The 20,768-nt window shown below is 41.6% G+C and overlaps 1 protein-coding gene across 4 annotated transcripts in view; it reads right to left on the bottom strand.

Moving 5' to 3' along the window:
* Positions 1-20,768, bottom strand: part of LOC135261516 (oxidation resistance protein 1-like) — a 106,696-nt gene that overhangs the window by 69,573 nt on the left and 16,355 nt on the right. The gene's annotated exons all lie outside the window — the stretch shown is intronic.

Below are 20,768 nucleotides of genomic sequence, written 5' to 3' on the forward strand. Positions count from 1 at the left end.
CTCCGTGGAGATTAATTTGGCCCGTCACACAACGCATAAACAAGGGCTATTTAGGTTAACTCCAGACATGCTCATCATTCTCTGCATGACGGATTACGCCATCGCGCAAGCAGAGTCCTATCGCGCTATCTCACCGAGCGTTATCAATAAACACCAGTTCAGGCTGACTGCGTATTCACACAGTCACTGTGAAACAAGTGTTACACGCCTCCCTCCGTTTGAAGCAAGGAAACACCCAGAAGAGTGGTGTTGAGAGACAAGCAGTGATAAATGGGTGTTGTATTGCACCTGTACACGAAGAACTGAAACGTACAGGTTTTACACATTCAGAGTGTTCATAGGTTCACATTCATTAATGGTAGCACAAGAACACAAGAAATATCCATGGTTTTAAACCGTTATTTCTCCATTCATAGTAATATTATTAATAAGTGAGCGACTGAGTGAGTGATTGAATGAGGGGGCGAAAGTATGAAAGATTAGTCTAATAATATGGTTTTTAATGTAGACCTATGGCAGCCCAAAGCAGCTGATTGAATAGGAACTGAAGGTTTCTATCTAATTATTTTTATTCACAAAATACTTCACTATGCAGAGAGAGGGAAAGCAGGAGAACAGTGATATCAGAGGTTCACTTGAAAACAGGGATATAGGCTACTAGCAACCTGGTAACGACAACCATGTAAGAAACCTTTTAAGGACCATGTGTGATGATGCCTGTTGCTATTTTTTGAATTTGGTTTACTGTACAAATATTGCAAATCAGAGTTTTTTCCGGTATATGAAAGTCAACAGACCTAAACATATTGGCCAATCACACAAGACTGTTTGGATGGATGTTGATAGACTACAGTACACAAACATGGTCTCTTTTATAAACAGAAATAGGCATACTGTACTGTATCCCAGTGTGAACACAAGGGAAATAACCTCAAACAACTGCTAGCAGCTCAATCTACACGGTAATTTATAATAACAATTCATTATCTCCTCTCTCATCTGAGACAAGTCTGCATGATTAATAAGCACTGAACTGGACACAGTGTTTTTTCTGTTCTTATTAGAGTCGTGACTGATTTCACGTGGCATGTGGTGCACTGGTTTCACATTTCACATCACGCATATTTTAGAGTGTATAAATATATAACAACACTGTAATAAATAAATATGAAAATAAGAAAATAAAGGGTGCTGACAAGGGTGAGACTTGGTCTCTTGCGCATTGGTAGGAAAATCTTTCATCTGTGCATTTCTGTCCTTTTTCTGTCCCTCCCAAACTACGAAGTAGCAATGTAATGAGACCTATAGCATTGAAATAACTTAATTCTTAATTCCTAACCCCCAACTGCTCTGGCGAATGAGAGGCATCAATTGTAAAGCGCTTTGGATAAAAGCGCTATATAAATGCAGTCCATTTACCATTTACCATTTAATTCTCACACCAAACAAATGGTGCAAAATAAAAAAAACTACAGGAATTACAAAAATGAACAAAAGTCACTGTTTGCACAGAAATAACATCCTCCCTTCCCCTCCCAGCACCATACTGAAAAACCATTTTGGAGATGTGCAGTTTAAGGAGGGGGCTGGATTGAACACAGATTAGATTTACCGTGCTCTTTGTCTGCCCTTCATTTCTCCATCCCTCGGCTGTCGTGATATTTTGCCTCAGATGGAGCTGGGTTTACAGCTGTCCTGCTTAATTTCTGTGATCAGAGGACCCTGTGGAGAGTGCTACCAGGCCTCTGCCTCCTGATTCGGGGTGTTAAAAAAAAAAAAAAAAGGCAAGGAGGAACCAAGAGTGCAGGGAACTTTCCCAGGTTCTACGTCAACACTGCATCCGATCACTCCGGCTCTCGTTCCTGTCACCACAGGGGGTTAGCAGGGAGGTTTGTGTTAATCACACCGCACATAGTGTAATCATTAGCACTTATGAATATTCAGTCTTTTTTAAAGAATTTTTTTCCCTTTACACTCAGAGGCACTCCCTTCTAAAATGTTAGCAACAATCACACAGACCTTTTTACCTGTGATTTTCAACCCTTCACAGGTCAATGTACAGCTCAACAGTCTGTAACAGCAAAGGAGAGAGGGAAAAAAAATTGTGTATTGATTGTATTACCGGACGGTTTCATTAATGGAGGTGAGCTATTTTGGAGTGTAATTTTGCGTGGCTAGCAGTGCTGCCCGTTTCCAAGGACCGGAGCCTTCTGTCACACCTTCTATTCTTGGTTTCGACAATTAGGCTAGATCTGAAAAATTCACATTTTTCATTCTTCACCAAAAACTACAGACAGACGTCTAATACCTCGCACACAAAAGCACAGAAGAACAGCCCATGCAGTTGTGTTGGCCCGTAACAGACACGCACCTCCAGCAGCGCGGCGGCTATGCGATCCAATCAGTGGAGGAGATGGAGTGGCCCGGCGTTCCGCGCGGCGCCACCTTGTCATCGCAAGGCTCATTTGTTAATGTGCAACCTCCAGCCCGGCCGGCCTACTCAAAGAACACATCGCTCACCTTCGGCTCCCCCCCCACAAAGGGCCTGAGGCCAAAGCAATGCCTTTTTAAATGTTAATGCGGAGGGCTTCCTCAGACAAGTGTAACCTTCCCCTCCCTCCCTCTCTCTCCGTGCATGCTAAATATTTCACGGCCTGTCGGGGTCAGGTGGCCAATTGATTTCCCCACCTGTGGGGCATCAGTTCTCTGTGGGCGGAGCTCACAGGAGCCTGATGCAAGATCTGCTACGGTCCCATTCACTGGCACCGGCCGATGAGTCCATAGGACTAATAATGTTCCAAAACATTCGGTCATTAAGCAAGGCAATGTGAGCATGAGGCCTGGATTGGCTAAATCTGCAGACAGATCTCTGTACCAAGCACACAAAACACAATCAAAGCGCTCCTCTTGGAGCTCTGCAGTCATTTTTGATGTCCTTCCTGGCAGCCGAACAATATAATCCAGAGAGGGCTGCTTATGAGAAGTCTAAGGTACAGCATGCTGAGGTCGCCATAAAGACGTCTAATAACTGAACAGATATATGATTTCATGTGAAAAGTGCTGGAAACTGTCAAAGTTGCTCACTGAGGTCCTGCTTCTTGCAGCTCTGGTCAGGATACTGGAGCCAGACCGCGGCCCCTTGTCTTCTGCTACGCGGCAGAAACGCGGTCGATCTCATCCTCTGAATGAACAACTCTCTCCAAAAGACAGAGGTCTGGATTCAGTCAACAGTTATCCTTCGATATACCAATAAATGCAAGCGCCCACCTGTTTCTTCACAAACTGTTGTGCACTAAGATCTTTAATTCAACTGCAAGAGCTTATGAGTCCACATTGGACAAACGATAGTCAAATGTGCTCTATCAGAGTTGATTTTGAGTATTTTTTCATCTGACTGTCAAACCATATTTGTAATGTTGGTGAAGATAAATAACCGACACTCATATTTAATTGTGAGCCAAGGTCAAGTAGGAATATACAGTGCGATCCGGTCAACATGAATAACAACACCATGAGTTTGCATCTTCAGCACCTGGCAATTCTGAGAAGACAGAAACGCTGCAGCTGCATTAATACAATCCACTTAAACAGAATTTAAAGGAATTTAGTGAAACAATTCATGTTAAGTACCTTGCTCAAGGGTACAACAATGGCACCCCAGCTGATAATCTAACCCACAGCTTTTGAGCTACATGCAAGTTCCCTTCCCATCATGCTACACGGCCCTCACTGTCTCCAGTGGCATCGCTACCAGTCCGTCTAAGGCTCAGTCCCCAGGCCTCCACGCTCATGAAATAACATTCCCACAATCCAAATTTTACCACAGACGACAGCATCATCCAGCAGAAACGGTCCAATATTTGTGGAAGCCGCTTTTGGCACCCTCTCAGTACAGTACAAACAGGTGCTATTCCGTCTCATTAATTAGTAGAGAGATGGCACTTTCAAATCCGGCTCTGTTTCAGGCGGGCGTGCAGGACGAGCGCACAGAGAGTAGCGCTCAGGGTTTTCCTGCGGGCTCCGGATGAAGAGTTACCGGGGCGACGGCACGTCCAAGCCCTGGGACATATTTACTCCGATTCATCCTTCTTCAGACTGACATCTGCTCGCTTCCTGAATGCTTCCTCTCAGCCAATCCAACTACAGCATAAGGCCGCACCAAGAGTCTAGAGTTACACGACACCTCCATTACTGATATAAAAGTGTGAGTTTCAATGGGAAGTAAAATATAAGTTAAATGAAGTGTGAAAAAGTTCAGTTCAGTATCACTGGGCACCGGTGCAGATCAGGGGGCTGGGCCTGCCACCTGGACCCTGCTGGTCACAGCCTTGCTTTTCGGGAGTGACACACTGCCACTAAACCTCTGTACTGTGCCTCAGGTTCTCGGCCAAACATGTACCTGTATAAAACAGGATCGTGGACCGCGCATTAATATTCAGCTGTTGGTGCGGCACACTGGATGCGTTGCCATTTACAGGCCTAAGCCAAGGAGATAAATAATGCATTGCCAACCTCTGCTGAGGTTTCCGCTGGTGACTTCCTGCAGCCCAGTTTGTTTTCAGCCTCTCCTTCGCTCCGGAGCTAAGCCCCGTGCCGCGGATGAGTCATCCTGGGTGTTGGAACACACTCAGCATGGCACGTCCCCAAACCTATCCTCTGTTCAGCTTCAGCAGTCAATAAGCCAGGGCAGAGAGCCGGAAGTGAAGCTAAGTTTGTCCTTTCTCCATTTCACTGTCTGTATTTGTGTGCCATTTCTATCTTAACCTCCACTGTACGCGTTCAGATACAACCTGATGAGATGTGCAGATGATATACACTAAACCAGGGGAAAGTGACCCCGTTCCTGGAGATCTACCGTCCTATAGGTTTTCACTCCAGCCCTAACAAAGCACAGCTCATTCAACAGCTAAAGATCTGTATTGAGCTGCTAATTAGTAGAGTCAAGTGTGCTAAACTAGGGTATCAATGAAAACCAGCAAAATGGGACATCCGTGGCCCTCTAGCACTCGTTCCCAAGCACTACAGCGATCATACATTGTGATACTATACTATGCTTACCTCCCATCTGTAAATACAGATCATTTGTAATTATCATAGAAACACAAGTAGTGGCACCCCCATATCCTCCATGCAGAATTATAACACCATAAAAATGAATTTATATACAGAATTGACAAATGATACTCGTCCCTTTTGTGTCAATAAATGAATGAACCTCATAATGATTGACGTCCTTATGTACTACTGTTTGTGTAATTCATTATTTTGAGATTTAATATGTGGTTAACTGATCAATTTAGCTTTGCACGTTGTAAATTTACTGAAGTCTTATTATAATTGTTTTATAAAACAATATTCATGTCCCATTAATACCATTTTATCATGTTCTGAGATCATTCTAATAAAATAATGTCAGCTGGACTGAACTCAAGAATTCTGATGAAGCAATTATGCTAAATTAAAATGGAAATTAAAGACCACAAAAATTAAAGAGATATGAATCTCGAAATATATGGATAAAATGACAGGAAATGAAAACCGAATAATTTAGTAATTTCAGAGGAAAAATCAAAGCTCTTCCTAGTCTCCTCTCTCATTTATAGTATTCAGAATATTTGGATTCCTGCAATTTTGGAAAGTGCAGGGAATTGGTCAGCGGGGGTACAATGATGCAGACTGAAGGTGAGTCAGCTCTACTCAGGGCGTCCTTGTTGCCTTGTGCACATTCATGCGGCAAATATAAAACCACAATCGAGCCCGCCTCCATCTTGCACGCTACACTCTGAATGGTGCTTCGCTCTCTGTGTGCACTGGTCTCATATCTTCTCCATCTGCTGCTACCAGATGGTGTCAGGCAAAGAGAGATGGGCTTTTACAACAAACCAGCCAGCCAGTCACATTCCTGCACCATTATCACCCTCGCTGCGCTCCGATACCACGCGGAATGCCAGCCAGGAGCTGGTGCCAGCTATGCCCGACCTGCCAGCGCACAATTAGACGCAAACCTTGGGAGACTCTGGTGCAGTTTAAGTCCACGGGGGGGGGGGTGTGGGAGATAGAGACCCACCGGCCCCGTGCAAATCAGCCATCTCCACTTCTGCTTACGTGCGCACTCACATGTGTGTGAGGGGCTGTGCGCTAAGGCTTTAGGAATATTAACCTTGCTCTGCAGGACCCTGGAGACCCAGCTAGGAGCTGAGGAGGTCTTTGGGTACCAGGCTCAGGCCTTGGGATTGGTGGATTCCTTTTGGCGTCTACTCAAGCTAATTGCTTGTTAGCTCCCCCCCCCCCCCCGGGAGAAGGTTCAAGAGCCCTTGAGGTAAACATAGGAGTGAGGGAGGTGCTCGGCACAGACAATCAAATTAAAAGATTTAAAAGCAAAGCGGTAAAGCCCCTCCCCGCCCAAAACAAACAATGCCAGCACGGCGAGTGTGAAACCAGGCTGTCTTTCAGACAGGGGTAATGGGCTGGGGACTCGGAGGCTGACTGCACCTCGGACCGTCCGTCGCACAGCCTGCGCTCTCGACCTTCCCTGAGCACGACAAGGTCGAGCGGCGTTGGTGTCGGAGCGGCGGCGTGGCGGTTGCAAAGGGCCGCTGGTGCAACCCCCCCCCCTCTGTGATCACTGCCTTCGGTGCGTACCATCTGTACCTGAGCCAAGGGGGGGGGGGGGGTCTAACTCTCCCTTCCCCTGTTGTTTAGCTGCCCTCCTGAGGAGTTTCTGCTTCAGCGCTCTGCCACAATCAATCCATCTGGAAGCATCTGCTGAGCACTTAGCAAACACAACAGCCGCTGCAGCAACACAACACCGACAACAGCAATAACAACAACATCAACTGCAGGCTCAGAAAGACCCATTCTTAAGCCAGCGCTATGCTAAAGCGGTGCAAATCTGCTGCGTGGCCATTTCATAAAAAAGGTTGCTACAAACCTGGGGAGACAGAATATTACCTAAAGTCACATCAAGTGCAGTACGAGATAAGCACCATACTATAGGGTAGAGACCAACGCTACTCTTGTCCCAGAATATTAATTTAGTGAACATTCATTCAAAACAAACATTTTTCTCCTTATTTTTGGAAAGAAAGCACCATATATCTTGAATAACAAATAAAAAGAACAATTCTTACGTATGAACATTTATGTTGTACCGTCTGTAGTTACCTTTTGAAAAATAGTTTTTCATTTAAAAAACAGCCAACATAATGACCAATAGGTGGATCCCTGCATTTTCTGCAAACCGACATAGAAGATTCCTATGGGGAGAGGAACAACGTGTCACCAAGGACAGAACACTTTGGAATGAGCTCACTGCAGCCTTATGTCCCACAGGGGATGAAGAGGATTAAGTACATGGTTCTTACGCTTTAGGCTACTGCATACAGCCAGGCGGCCAAATCGCATGCTGCCCATAGGAAAGACAGAAAAGCTTCACACTGGGGAGAATAGGAACCCACCAAACTGCAGGGAAGAGAGCGTATTTCCCTCTCCCTCAAAGAAGGGATGCCTCTGATGAAACAGATGCTCCAGCAGCAGATCTGTGGCTTTCCGCTGACTTCTGAAAGATATTTTTAGTTTCAATTACTTGTGTGGGACACCCCAGGGAAAACAACCTCATAGCCACGGCTTCTCACCCACTGGAAAAGATATTGCCAGCTATTTCTTTCAACTGTCTAAGCACATCCTTAATTAAACTGGGCTTATAAAGCTTCCAATTTAATTGGCACGGACCGCCTGTGATACACCTCTATACAATGAGACGTATTCATGAGGTACTTTTAATGAATGATGGTGAGTGTAAAAAAAGAACTCTCGGTCTCCAAGCAGAAATGAGGATCAAGATTAGGACAGAAACCATTGTATGACTCATTTTGGCTTATTTTAGCTTTGCTTCTCTTCTGAAAATTAAGTTTTCACAAAAAGGAGACAGAAATGGTTTCACAAATCAAGGACAGGATAAATTATTAAAATCCACAATATTTTTGTAGACTAAGAAAATGGTAAGCCTTAGTATAGAATTATGCTAATATAAAAATACACAGCACATGGAAAAAAGTAAAAATACTCACTGACTTAGGACAATATATTTTTATTTTTATTTTTATTGACAAAAAAATCTAAAAACACATCTAATGCATGAACTTCATCAACAAAAATGAGATATGGACTGTTACATAAGACGCACACATGCGTACACACACACACACGTTTACGGAAGGTGGGAGGCTTCCCCTCCCCATGTAAACAGCCAAACACACGGTAACTGGAACGCCGAGGCCAACTGCGGCAACAGATCCACTTTTTCTATTCAAAGAAGATTAGCTCCGTCGCAGATTAGCTTGTCCCGGAGCGCTCGTTTCAGAGCACAGTCTCATCACAAACCTAGAGCGTTAGCGCCAGGCCCGGGGATTTCAACACAGGCTTTGACCAAAATAGTGAGTAGGCGTAGCCCCGCTGCTGACTGACTGGTGAGTCCCACAGTGACTTAACACTCTCCACATGTAAATGCCGCCAAACATCAACACTATATTTATTATTTATTGCAGTGGTTTCATGTGCATTTCTCAATTTTTAACAGAGCTACTTCCAGTTTTTCGAGTTACAAATATAGCGTGATAATAGTCATGGCGAGATTAGAGCACTGATGTGAATGATACGTTTATTAAAAAAATATTTTTTTGACAGAACTCATAATTCATCATTTGATTTATGAAATAAAAGAAGAAAACGTCACGGTCTCTGAGCATACGAAAATGAAATTTAGCCGCTAATCTGTAAACCCGCTCATGGTATGGAGGAGGCAGTTGCTTTGTGTTACTGCAGTTAGCTCCACAATCGCTTCCTCTACTCCTCTCTAGTGAAGCAGTGTTGACCCATTCGGTCCTTTTTAAATTTATTTTTATTTTATTTTATTTATCCTTTATTTTACGACAGAAGTCTCACAGAGATAATATCTTTTGGGATGGTGTCCTGGCTAAGAGGCAAAATACGACAGAAGTTCGAGACAATTATTTTTCAATATTCTGGGTAAAAGGACTGATTTGGTCTACAATATGAATACATTATCACAGTCCTACACTCAGTATGTAACGAGTGATGATAGCAATCTTAATAAGGTTAATGGTCACAGAACTGGAGTACTGGCAACAACTGGTTTTGGAGCAAATATGGTTTAAAAAACTGCCTTCGGAAAAAAAAAAAAAAAAAAAAGATTCCTCCAAATTTCTCTTTAAAAAGAATTTACAACTCCACAAGAAAATAAATCCAAAGGAAGACTATATGTATTGAGACTTCCGAGAGCCTGTGAATGTAAACATTTAATTCTTACACACTTCCCCTGAACATTTTTAAATGTTTATATTATTTTTTTTACAGAACTTAACATGCATATCTAGGTCCAATTACACACAGGTTTATAGAACACTTTTTTAAAAGATAGAACAGCCAGTTTTCCCAATTACATAGATTGTCATAACAAATTCAATTTTCAACTTGTAAACAAACTACAGAATAAGAATTGGCAAATAAATTTAAGTCAACAAAACACTTCTGTTTTACTGCAAAGCATACTGATGGTACATACCTAAAGGTTTGTAGAAATGGATCGATTGACTCCATTGCTGCATGGAAAGAAACAAGCAGTGGGCACCAATTTCCTCTTAGCTTCTGAACTTATGGGAAGGGACGTGACGGACACCACGTGACATAACAGCAAGAGTGTGGGGCAGTGTGCTAATTTCTTCGACAGATATAACTGTGGGGCCGCGCCAGCCAAGCCGATTTGAGAGGCTAAGTGTTCTCCGCTGACTGGGCACTGTGAGGGCAGGTCAGGAGCCACGTCACTGCCACCGCAGAGGGAACGGTATGGGCCAGGCATGACCCCGAGGTCAAGCCTGGTCACCTCTGAATCTGTGGACTGCGTGGCTCAGGGATGAGGATTGCTGCTGGAGTCTTGTGATGCGTGGAAGGGCGATACATGCCTTCTGCTACTGAGTCACTGGCTGTTCTCTGTATCCGTCGGGGAGCAGTAGGTTTTGGTAAAGGTGGCTCTCAGAGTGGCAGGCAAGGCCAGAACTGTATTTCGTGCGTACATCCCTAAAATGCGACAGCACCCTTGTCGAATGTTTGGAGAAGCAGAAGCAGTGCAAGGAATAAACTCTGGGCGAGGCACATATGGTTTACTAGACCTGATGTGACAGCTGTATTCTGCAAAGTTGGGATTTATATTTTCAACATAAAACCTACGATAAAGCATCTTTATTAATGCAAGGAGTAAAAGTCATGACAGCTCACTAAAGTGAGGAGGGCTTCACCAAACACAGGGAATTGACTGTATGACTAGAGTGCAAGGCAATACCTTGCAAGCTTCCATGGTAGATCCACAAAAAGAAACCGCACTTTACCTTTTGAATTTGGCTCTAGACTAAGCAATTCTTTTCCCACTTGAAAGCCCTGTATCCTTGATGTGCATACACTACTAATACATAGTGTGCATGGGTGCATGGGCTATTGTCCGTATTATTATAAAATATGGAGCATATGTACATTTTACACACAAACACACACATGGTTTGCCAATAACCATAACAAAGGTAAATAATACATCTAGCAATTTTTCACATTCAAGCGGCTGCATGATGCATATAATGTGGTATTGTATTTGCAGCCTTGTTTGTTAGCAAGATGTGATCTTTCTGGAAATAACCAATCACTTAACTTCCCTGGGTTTAACAGATGGCTGGGTAATAGGCGATGCATACTAAACATTTGCTATGGAAATCTGCACCATTATCATGCATAATAATGCATACGTGCTTTATGCATCACAGAAAGCCATTGTTGTCATGTGGTGAACCAGGCCATGCATTTGCTACAGACCATGTCAAGCCTCAATCAACGGCAATATAGATGAAAAGACGTGGGCGCCAACTGTTTCTACGTCAACTTACCCAAGTGCATTCTACAATAAAGGCAGAACTTGTTTGATAAATATACCATGCATGGTATAAAGAGAAAAAGCACACAACATGGAACCCTGAATTATCCCTAAAAGGCAAATGGCCACAAACATTCCCATTTATAAATAACTTTAACCCTTTATGTGGCACCTCATCTGAGCCATTTAGCTTCCTTTCACATCAAAATCTAGCCCATTTAAAAAATAAATAAAAACAATAGTTCATAAAAACTACATTTAAATGTAAAAACAAGGTCAACCACTTGAGGGGTTAACAGAGAGATGTTAGCAAAATGCAATCTATTTAGTTATTTCACTGGACACGGATGATGGAGAGTGCCTGTGCATCTCATTTAGCTGCCTCGTCTCAATAAAACGTGGTTAGCATACAGATTATGAAACGCAAACTTTATGATATTTCACTTCATTCCATGCACCACGAAAAACAAAACAAACACTGTGATTCCTCCACAGCCAAAAAACAAACAAGTGTCAACCTTAGGCTTCCAAAAAGGGAGTTGCAGCCTAGCAGTTGAGCGTTGTGTTTATAGGACTGCTGTGTTGTGGTGACCAACACATTTCCGGAACTCGGGCCTCATATCCATGTAGGCTAATCCTATCACACAAATACTGCTTTGGTTCCAGAGCCAAGGCACATGAGAAAGTTGGGAGGGCCATTTAAAACGTAGCTCCTAAGTAGAATCAATGGCTAAGTGATGCAATGACTGGAATTTGAAACATGTGGTATAGCATCACAGAGCAGCCAATAAGCCAATTAACCATGCTAAGGCCTCTTTGAGAAAGGTTAGGGGCAACCAATTACTGTATCTAATTTAGGCCCATTCCCAGGTACATAACATATTTACCAGCAACATTACAATAATATAGGCTATTACAATGACATAAAACAGATGACAGTACTACAAGCTGCACCCAACCAATGAGTAAATGTATGTGTCTTGGAGTCTAAACTGTAAATATCTGTCAATTTAGACTTGACTTTCTGTGCAACCTGTATGCTAAATGAAAGATTGACCCAAAAAACATCAAAAAGGCATTTGAGTATCGGCAGAGGGAACACCCAGAGACCGATACACGTAACACACGGCTTTACAAGAGACCTGCTCCCATGATTAGGACAAATTACACGTGATGTAGCAGGAAGAAAGAAATGTTATCAGAAATTCATGTACACTGATACTCATGCTCTCTGGTACTTTCCATTATCTTTATAATGTCATAATCAATCATCTACTGCACAGAGAGCTTAATAACGTTTGGGACAAATACATATTTTTTCTTTATTTGGTTCTATATTGCATAAGTTTAGATTTGTAATCAAACATTTTATTTAGGGGTATTTTCATACACTTTGGTATCACGATGCAGAAATTGCAGCACTTTTTATACATATTCCCCCATTTTCTGTTAAAGCACTGCGAGGCATCTTCACTGACTAAGCCATCCAGCAGCCCAATCTTTTAAACTTTTAAAACTTTATTTTAGCCATTTCAGTGTTAGTCTTGCTTCAAGCAACCAGTTTAAACTAGTTAACTGCAGTGTTTGTTGGTGAATCTTGGATAAATTCTTGATGGGATTTGTATTACTACAGCAAATAGGAAGACATTATCTTAATGACTCAAAGGCACTCTCCACATCCTTCTTGGTCTGGCTAAGGAGCCACAGGAATGGAACATTTAAGTTACAAAATGCAAGGACATCTTGCAAGTGATTCAGAACCCTTGCTGTCCATACGGAAATACAAGTGCTAGCGGAATACTATTCAACACAACAGTACAGAAGGTGCCAATTCATTGATGGACTGAAATTGTTATAGGAATGCACTCTCCATGGAAACAGTCAGATGGACAAGTCACTGAAAGAATGGAGCAGCATGTCATTAAGTGTCATCATCAAATGTCAATGCACTTGTCCTTCATCCACGAGTACACTCCATGTAGTTATGAGAATATTAATGCATCCAGTGCCCTAATGACAGCAAGTTCAGTATAAAATGGTTCACCACAGAAAAAGGCTTTTTGCAGAATGACTCAATACAGAATGTGATGATCCTCTTTCATTTCTCTGTATTATAGTCGTGAAGGTTATGAGAAAGTATGGTCAAGGCCATTTCTCACAAAGAGCCAAGTGACTCAAGTGAAAATTGCAGGAAGAACTTCAAATTTTGTAAAAGTTCTTCTGAATGTTCATGAGGTACTAAAACTTTTTTTTAATTATCACTTATATAAGACATTTGGCCAATACTGTGTGGGGCCCTACAGCAGTAGCTGTGCCCCTATGATGTACACAGACAGGCAGACATATGCAGTCAAATATACATTTCCCCTGGCTGAGAAGGAATGACAATAATAAAAAATTCAGCAACAGATTCCAACATTTACAGCGGTTACAATTAAACGTAATCAAACATATCAATTTTGTTCATGAGTAATGTATAGTCACTGTCAAAAACTGACAAAAAGTTTTGTTTACATACTGCATTTTAGAAACAGCACGTTAGGCAATCTGTGTGATTCAGATGGAGGACGCAGAGCGATGATTTGGTCTTTGCTTGAGGGCCGAAGCTTCAGCTATGAGGTCCGAGTCAGCGTGTGTTATTTCTGTGTGAGACAGCTCGGCACAGTCCAGTTTAATCCAGCGCTGCTCGCGGTATGTTTAGACACAGCAGTGGCAATGCTTTCCCGTGGAAAACAGTTAAAAAAATAAACAAATCATCCAGAAAAAAGGAATGCAGTACTTTCATGTATTTATAGAGGCTGCATATTGCTCTAAGATACATGTGATGCAGAGGACCTTGAAAGAGTCCAACCCAACCGCTTCTAGAGTTTCCAAATGATGACTCAAACGTGCACTTCCTGTCAGATATACAGCGTCGCCACAGATTTATCACCCACCCCACCGTGTTTGTGCAACGAAACCTCCTTCACCATGAAGACAGGGGTACAGGGCAGAGACCGCCTCGCCCCCCCATCCGGAGAAACTTCTGGATAATTAGCGGCACATTAATCTGTTGCGTACCCAACAATTACACCAAAAGGTGAGGCTTGAAAATCAACCAGCGTGCTCGTCTGCAGTGGAAAATATCATGGCTAAAAATGGGTGAAAGGCATTTCCATGCTTTCGGTCAGCTGCTATATTTATTTTAATGTAAAAACAATAGCCAGCAATGGTGTGTACGCGCAGCAGCCGGAAGGCTTTCGAGCTTCGATAAACGTTTCCCTGAGCGTTCATTTGGAACACAAATATGGTAACAAAGCACCATAAGTGTTTCCTCAACACATTCAACGCACAAAGACCGACCGGGAAGTTCAAGGCACGCATTTCACACTTCAAGGGGCAGCTAACCTATTCTCAGAGCTGTCTAGGAGAGAAATGTCCTAAATGAAGCTCTGCCCAGGCCAAAGGAAACGCAGTCTGCCCTTGGGCTTTGTTTGCAAACATAAATGCATTACGCAACATTACGTGACCTTTCATAATTACAGACCAGAGTCCAGAGTACCTATCCCATTTTACAGAACCACTGACTACACAGCTAAACAATAGCAAGCAAGAGAGCCAATGACAGGTGTACCCACTTATGCTATTAACTTGATAGGGATTATTTGACTCTATTGTATGCAGTAATAAATTACTCAACTTATGACTCAGCTGACATACCTTGTAAAATGAACCATAGCATATAACTGAGTGAAAGAAGGGTTGTAATAAAAGCTATGGCATCCCAATACACAATTATGCAAGTTCTGTTGAACATAATGGTCAACATTTCAGTTTTAACTTATCAGTTCCCCTCGCATCTAACTTCTGTAAAAGCCAGCCAATCCTATTGTCTTTCCGCTAACTGGCTACTGTTACAGCAGCACTATGAAAACAGTTGGCACACTGCAGTGAACATGCAGTTCTAGCTCTACTCCCTGACCAGTGAATTTCCCCTGACATGAGCAAAAGGGCAAGCAAGATACTGTCTGCTGTTAGGCAAAGTCTTGTTCTGCAAGGTATCTGCAATAAGCACAAGCTCCAATTATTCTCCCTGCTCTCTGAGAGAGAGAGAGAAAGGAAGGGAGAGAGAGGGAAAGAGTACGTATAGTCATCACACTCAATGCCCCTCTAGTCCCTCTTCTGTTCTCTGATAGAAAGTGAAGGGGGGAGAATATCTTTATTATGACTGAAAGGATGTATTGCACTAAATTGTCAGACCTTCCACAAGGGCCTCTGGCTCCCAGCAACGAACTTCCCAAGGACAACAAGGAGAAAATATTGCATGCACACGTGTGTGTGTGTGTGTGTGTGTGTGCATGCGTGCGTGAGTACATATTTTTTTCTGGCCCATCTTTAATCCTCCCCCTTGCTATACCAGAGAGGAACCATGCCTGATGCCATGTTCCCTTTGACCCTTAAAACTCATGCTAAATAAAGACTAAATTATTATTTCTAATTTGGAGCCTGTTTTGTAATGAAGAAGGTTAGAGTTTGATGTGCACTTATTCAGTATTCATGAGATTAGCCATAACCAGTCGTTTACTTTGTTTTACTATATGCTCATTTATTAACTATTCACCAATCAGATGTAGAATTATGTATGCAATTAAATAAAACACTTTTTGATTATAAAAAGTAGGCTTGTCCACTTTGCTGTGTGTAAGTGCAACACAGACTCTTTCTGTAGAAATAAATCCTATCTCTTAAACGGATATATATGGTTTTGCCTGATCATTGTAAGTAGAGATAAGGGGATAATTTTCTCTGTTCAACAAAAGCTACCAAATATGACTCACTCATCCAGTCAACATGTTTTCTAGGCATTTATCTCTATTAATTTACAAGTCTATTATAAATGTTTTTTTTTTCTTTCATGTAGCTGTAACTAAAAAGTGCACTTAAATACATTTTTAATTAGGCTTGCAATGAGCATACATATTTCAGTACCAGTAAAAGGGCATACAGGTCAAGAACAGAATCATAAAACTTATTTAAATTTTTTTTTTAAGTTTTCTGACCGGATTACTGCGCTGTCACGGTGGACAGAGACAGCTGTGCCAGTAGATGTCACCTCCAATACGGTCCCACGATCACGGACAGCTTCTCGCCAGACACTTCAGAGCCACTGCGGGTGGAACCGTGTTTCGCAGGCTGCGGGTGCACTGACCGTACCGCTGGGCTCCTGGCTTTATGTTCCGCACCGAGCCGGGCGGTTAGAGAACACGGGCGTTTATCAGGCCTTCCTTAAAGCAGCCGTCATCCACGGGCGGAAGAGAGAGGGTCACGTGACAGTCGCAGCAATACGCGACCACGCTTATGACAATGACCGGTATAAAAAAGCCCCACAATGCCCTTAGACTCGAGTGAGTCAGTTACTTCCATTTCAAACTGAATATACAAGTACCATTTCATTCCCACCATTTTATTTAATTTTGCACTTAGATCAAGAGATGACGCTAAACTTGTCTAACTGACATCGGAAAGGACCAATATTACTGAATTAATTGAACAAAAGTTTCTCCAGGTGTAACTTCCTGTGCGCTCTGGAAGCCATACTTTGACTCTTATACACAGAACTGGAATGAAGAGGTTGCACCTTCTTTTTTATCATGATGATTATACAGAAAATATCACTGATAGTGATGGTAATGCAATATTTCTGTTTAACTATGAACTGCACTATTTGTCAGAGAGAGAGATAACTGAAAAATTAGTTTAAATGCTTCATTTAGCCTTGCAGCTGTCCATGCCCAACAACAGTACATGCAATTCAAATTTGATTCATGGATTCCTTCCAAAGGCGCATAGCCTACATACTGTACATGGGAATTGCAGGGCAATGGCCCACTGCATCTTTCAATGGAGGATAATGCTTCAAAACAAGTCATTTCAATAGCAGACTGATCAACTGTTTAAATAACAACTGCTTCAATAGCACAAACTAGCAGAGTTCCCCGCCATACATTCCCATGCCAATTTCCAAGTTTCAGTCCCATAAGACCAAATTGTTAAAAGGGGAATAAAACCTTCCGACAGGAAGCCTATTAAATCACTTTGTCTCTGAGTCTTCTGGGTAAAAATAGAGCACGAGTTGGTTCCACTGACAATGTGTTCCTACCTCAAAACCCATCTGCAGAAACCCAGCACATGTGGCTGGATGTTCTTATCTCAAGCTCGTCGCTGTTCAATTTAATCTTTAGGTTTCATTTCCCGTGAGTGGCTGGCTGCTGGTTTAACATTTTATATAAGAAAATCACTCACGCTGCAATAACAGAGCCTGGAGACAGACTCTCGTTTAAGTGGCCAGCATTAAACCATATTTAAAGTGAAATTAAATGATCCTATAATAGAGTTGTATTATGCAGCTCTTGGAGTATAAAGTATGGGCCAGAATCCATAAATAAGTCTTGGACACGTTTCAGGTTAGTATTATTAAACATAAAAAAACACTACATGACAACATATTCTCAGCATTTGCAGTGTTATAATCATATATTTTGATATCTCTGACCTAATGTAGTTAGCTTACATGCAGATTAAATGTTAGAAATCCTGTTTATATTATACCGGGTATGTTATGGAGATTCGGTATTACTATGATCATAAATCATATTTATTTAAATATGATTACACAGAAAAGTGTATGCCGTAAACAGTTTTAAATTAGATTTTTGCTTATATAATCTTCCTATTTTTTGTGTTACATCATCAAAGGAAAAAGCCTGTTTTTTCATCATACGTAGATTAGGTACAAAACCTTTAAAAGTGTTAACTGAGGAAACCCCCTTTAGGGTATATTCAAAAAATAAAACTTGTGAATTGAGTTCCAGCTCTAATTTTGACTATTTATTATTAATTAATGCATAATTAAATTTAGGGAAAACCACCATTTTGGCACACTTAATTTTTCCCCATGAACCATGAATGGAATGATTTAACAGCTTCAGTTTATGTTGTTTTTTTTTGTGTATGACTGGCAACAAACAGATTTCAACTATCTTATCTAGTTATGTTGCTGACAAAATCCCAAGTATTCCATAGTTGACTTAACCCATTTAAAATTAAAGGGGTGACCATAAGTGGGTGCAGGCTGCAGAAACAGCCATAGCCTCAAATTGATACTCAGAGTAAACGGTTTTTCCATTTTCCCACAGTTTTTAAGTGGTGGGACTGATACCAAGGGCTTTTGAATAAGTATTCAAATATAATCAGCATACATAGAGAGTTCATGCTCTCCTCACACCATTATGTACTCCCTGAATCTCTGTGTTTGCTCTTATGGAGATAGCCAGAGGCTCCAGTACTATCAAAAACAATAAAGGAGACAGTGGATTGCCTTGTTTGGTTGATCTAGACAGAGTAAAGAAAGGTGAAATCAGCCCATTTGTTTGGATTTCAGCTCTTATACCAGAATATATTAAATCTAAATCAATCCACTTTATGAAACTAGGAACAAAACCAAATCTAAACAGCACATCCAAGGTTATTTCCATTCTACCCTGTCAAAGGCCGTATCTGCATCAAGTGGCAAGGCCACTGTAATTGGCACATCAAGTCCCTCGCTTATTTCCACAGATTTAAAGTAGCAAAAAATGAGATGTAGTCTACATCATCTGAACCATCTTCAGACTGGTAGAGCCTCTTGTGAAAGTGGAAAATATAATGCAATTTCTTTTCTGACTGATGTACTGTACTTGATATTCTAATTTCAAGGAGACACTTATGACCTTTCCCCTAAAAATGCATCTGATGCATCCCATACTGTACGCGATATTTCAGTGGAATCAATATTGTCCTTAAAAATAATGCCAATCCTTCAACAAGAGATTTTCTACGTTCTTTCGAAATAATATGACAACTTGATTTCTGTTTGAAAAATAAATATACTAAAATTCCTACCCAATCCCTTTTCCATTTTATTATTTCTCTCTCTGATAGATGGGTCTCTTGTTTTTCTCCCACTTTTTTTTTGTTGTTGCAAAAATCCATATTAGCCAATGTGAGGAAATACAATGACCTTTGCAATAATGGATTTCTACTATTTTCATACAGAAGGTAGAAAATGATTTGATCCCACAGATTAGAGCACAGGGAAAGGTCAATGTATACTGGAGCTGCAGATCTTTGAAGAATCATTCGCTTTATGAATCACACATCAAATTACCAGTCCACTTTCACCCACAGATTATCTTGCATGCATGTTGTCCAGTGCTGTGCATTGACATTTATTTCCTGACATTTCAACAAATATCTCAAATCTTGACTATTTGTTAAAACTTTGGAAAAGTAAAAGAATCATGATAAGAACAAAACAAAGAACAGCACACTAGAGAAATAACTTAGACCTGAGCAGCTTAAACCAGGATCAAGGGGAAATTAAACAATATTTATTTTTCTCCCACAAGATGGCAATTGACAATTTATCATCCTAATTCTCTTTCACCTCTATACACACTTCAGAATGCCGATGGTGTTCTGCCAGCACAAGGCTGAGATTAGTGAAATCAAACAGCAGTTTTAATCTTCGTAGGTGTTGAACCTGGGCAGCCTAGCTCCCTGGGGACTAGCCGCTACAGCACTCCACCTCTCCAGATCCCGTATACAGCATGAGGACTACTCTCTTTGCACATGCCATTGTCAATGGCTACTTACAAACTGCGCAAATTAAAGCAGCGCTACCGCTTTACACTCAGACAAACACTCTGGTTAAAGTAATGTGCTCGCAGGTTCAACGAGAGCGTCCTGCCTATTCAAACCCGCGGTCCTGTGATTAAGTCCGCACAAGAGAGGCGAGAGAGAGAGCGGAGGCGGAAGGGCATCAAAATGGCGGAGGTGAGGATGAGGTGAGGGGCGGCTGAAGGTGCGCTGGAGCGTGGAGGGGAAACGCAGCGCACAGCGAACGACAGCGCGGGCGGGCAGGACGGCAAGACAAGACCCTGCCCTTCATCTGAAACCTGTCCTCGCCCTTTCCCCATAATCCCAAGGGACACCCGTTTCCACTGAGGCAGGGATGCACCCGCTCACACACAATTGGACCTCTCTGTGAACATACAATTTTATTTGTTATTCTATTGAGATTTGCAGTCACGAGACTGAAGGCACAAGGAAAGGGCTGCTTGCAACGCTGCTATCCTAGTAGGGCTTTCCGTTTTAGACCAAACTAGGATTGGTAAATGACCTTTATGTTTACCAATGTTCATTTAGTTTGTTCTTACAGTGTGACAATCAATGATAGGCATTTTAATAGTTTGTTAATGATACGAGTGTAATTGATAATGCTTATTTTAATATTTAAACAGTTATACTGCATATTGTTGTGTCATAAGGGGTACAACATTGGAATCATAGAATGTTAGGGCCTGTAACAGTTCTCAGCCACGCTCCAAAGTCACAGATAAGAGTGGAGACTAATCCTGATAAAAGAAAAGGTGTTGCATCAAAGTTGCAGCCATTTTGAGTGAGATCAGATGAGGTGAAGAAACAGGGATTATTGAGCCAATTAAACCAGGGGATGATTAGATGACCAGTGAGCCAGAATGGAAATTCAGCTTGACTAAGCCACTAAAAATTCAACTTGAAAATGAATATAGCTTCAACTTAAGTTGAAATGTGTGCGCATTCCAAATTGACTAGAAAAAGCATCTGTAAAAAATGTGTTTCTTTTTCTTTGAAGGAATAAATGTCTCTTTGCATATAAGCTTTGATATTGGTTATTGGTAGAAGACAGTATTTTGAGTTTTTCTGTTTGCAAGACCTTTCTGCACACATTCCCTGTAGATTGGAGCAGGCCTTCAAGTTAAAACATTTTAAC

Source organism: Anguilla rostrata, chromosome 8 (genome assembly GCF_018555375.3).
Source record: "Anguilla rostrata isolate EN2019 chromosome 8, ASM1855537v3, whole genome shotgun sequence".
NCBI lineage: Eukaryota > Metazoa > Chordata > Actinopteri > Anguilliformes > Anguillidae > Anguilla > Anguilla rostrata.